General features: G+C 55.7%; 1 pseudogene; it reads right to left on the bottom strand.

Moving 5' to 3' along the window:
• Positions 1-2,130: 2,130 nt before the first annotated feature.
• On the bottom strand, positions 2,131-2,247 carry LOC137316271 (U2 spliceosomal RNA; annotated as a pseudogene).
• Between the last annotated feature and the right edge of the window lie 253 nt (positions 2,248-2,500).

The following is a 2,500-nucleotide window of genomic DNA, read 5'->3' as shown; positions in this document are numbered from 1 at the left end:
CCACCCTCACCACCACCACCACCGCCTTTTCCTCCCCTTGACAAACGGACAGACAGACAGACAGACAGACAGTCAGTCCAGTTCGGGAGCGCAGCTTTCATTAAGCAATGGCATTTGTGACAACTCATCGTCTGACAGGTTGATGATTTCCCCACACGCCTCCTGCCGAATAAAAGGCTCACCCTCCCGGACACTACCCCCAGAATCACCCACCCCCCCCCCCCGGGGTGAATATTAAGCCCGAGAACACCGACTGTAACCAACCGCAGTGAAAAGTTGAAGTGGCAACTCATTAACCAGATTTATTTTGGGCAACTCATTAACCAGATTTTTTGTTCATTTGGTTTATGAGTTGCCAAGTGTAAATCTGGTTAATGAGTTGCCACTTCAACTTTTCACTGCGGTTGGTTACAGTCGGTGTTCTCGGGCTTAATATTCACCCCAGGGGGGGTGTATAGCGGGCGATGGCCGGTGTGGAGTGCGTTTTTTGGGGGTTGATTTTCACTTTGCCTCGCTGGTGGAATTTGTGGGAGGCAGGCAAGGGGATTGGTGTGGGCTGGTGGGCGGCAAGGGAGATGCTTGCTTCGGGGTGTTATCCTCACTTTGGTCCGCTGGTGAGAGTAGGCAGCGGCAGGCTGGCAGGCAGGCAGGCAAGTGTGATGTAGTGTGGGGTGCAGTGCAGTGCAGTGCAGTGCTGCCCTGTCGTTTATGAAAGGTTGTAATGACACTGCTTTGCAGCTGACCATGTCCACTGATTTGTGACGCCCGTATGGAGGCTGATATCTCAGGAGGGCCGAGGCCGATTTCCTCCGGGGACGGCTCGTCGCGTGCGGCAGGACGAGGCGCAGCGGACGGTACCGAGCGCTCGGAGGTGCGGCGCTGCCCGCCGGAGGTACAGCGAAAGGCTGCAAACCGCTTTCCGCCTGCTAACTCGGCGGCCGTCAGACCGACCGACTCCGCTTTACCACCGGAGCTAGAGTCGGGCAAGGGGCACCGAAGGGTACCGGAAGGATCGCGTTCGCACGACGGGAAGTCGACTAGCGGGCCGCCGAAAGCGAGCCGGGGGCCCCCGGTTTTTCTGTCCCACCTGGAGACTGATATCTCAGGAAGGCCGAGGCCGATTTCCTCCGGGGACGGCTCGTCGCGTGCGGCAGGACGAGGCGCAGCGGACGGTACCGAGCGCTCGGAGGTGCGGCGCTGCCCGCCGGAGGTACAGCGAAAGTCTGCGAACCGCTTTCCGCCTCCTCTCACCGCACGGCTCTCCTTTTCACCCACTGGCGGATTTTCACCCTCCGACTGCTCGCTACCGTCCGCTGCGCCTGGTCCGGGCCCTGTCCATTGTCATGTTAATGGCAGGGCGGGGCAGGACTGCTTTCACCAGGAACCCGGTTTTCTGGGTCAGAGGTTCCAGGGGACCTGTTTTGTGCGGACTTCCCTGTGTCCGTCCCTCCATGCCTTCCCCCCAGGACTTCCTTCTGAACACCTTTGTCGTTTGAGCGAGGGCCAAAAGCCTGCCTGTGAAAGGGAAGGATCAGCCGGTCAGCCCCCTGTTGGTCGCTGCTGCCAGTGCAGCAGGCGTGCGTGTGTCCTCGGCCTCGTGTCCAGGTCCCTCAGGGACTTGAGGCAACTCTCCCCGGTGGTCTCGTGGTCAGGACCGGGCTTCGAATCCCGGTCGGGGGGGGGATGACTTTCTGCTGCAGATTAATTGGCACCTCTGAAAGAAAGTCTCCCCTCCTGAGCGTAAAGCTCCACCCTCACCACCACCACCGCCACCTTTTCCTCCCCTTGACAAACAGACAGACAGACAGACAGGCAGACAGTCAGTACAGTTCGGGAGCGCAGCTTTCATTTGGAAGCAGACCCTGCTTGTTTAAAGTCAACGACGCCAAGTTATTTTGCACTTTGAATTATATCGCTCCGTGCGAGCGGCACTCAGCCTTGGAGAAGAAAAAAATACCACTGAGCTGAGAAAGTTCTTTTTAAAAAGGTTTCCTTCCACAGCAGCTCTGAGTGAGAGAGAGAGAGAGATATCAGCTTTATTCTCAGTAATAATACACACACACACACACACACACACACACACAGAGACACTGGGAAAGAGCTGATTTTCCTTTTGAATATCTCCCCACGGGGAGCTGCACCGTTCCCAGAAACACTGCAATACTGGGTCGATGCGTGGAGTGGACGGAGCAAGCCCCTATTCCATCTCCCTGTTCTAAAAATCAATTAAAAATAATAATAAATAATATGTGTGTGTGTGTGTGTGTGTGTGTGTGTGTGTGTGTGTCGGTGTCAGTATCAGTCAGTGAGTCAGTGTCTCTCTCTCTCTCTCTCTCTCTCTCTCACTCAGAGCTGCTGTGGAAGGAAACTTTTTTAAAAAGAACTTGCATATTGAAAGAAAGATGTGTCTCAAGCTGCCGGGCCCTGTCCATTGTCATGTCAATGGCAGGACTGCTTTCACCAGGAACCCGTTTTTCTGGGTCAGAGGTTCCAGGGGACC

This window comes from Heptranchias perlo, unplaced genomic scaffold (assembly GCF_035084215.1).
Source record: "Heptranchias perlo isolate sHepPer1 unplaced genomic scaffold, sHepPer1.hap1 HAP1_SCAFFOLD_577, whole genome shotgun sequence".
Classification (NCBI taxonomy): domain Eukaryota; kingdom Metazoa; phylum Chordata; class Chondrichthyes; order Hexanchiformes; family Hexanchidae; genus Heptranchias; species Heptranchias perlo.
This window is presented reverse-complemented; position numbering and strand designations above follow the sequence as displayed.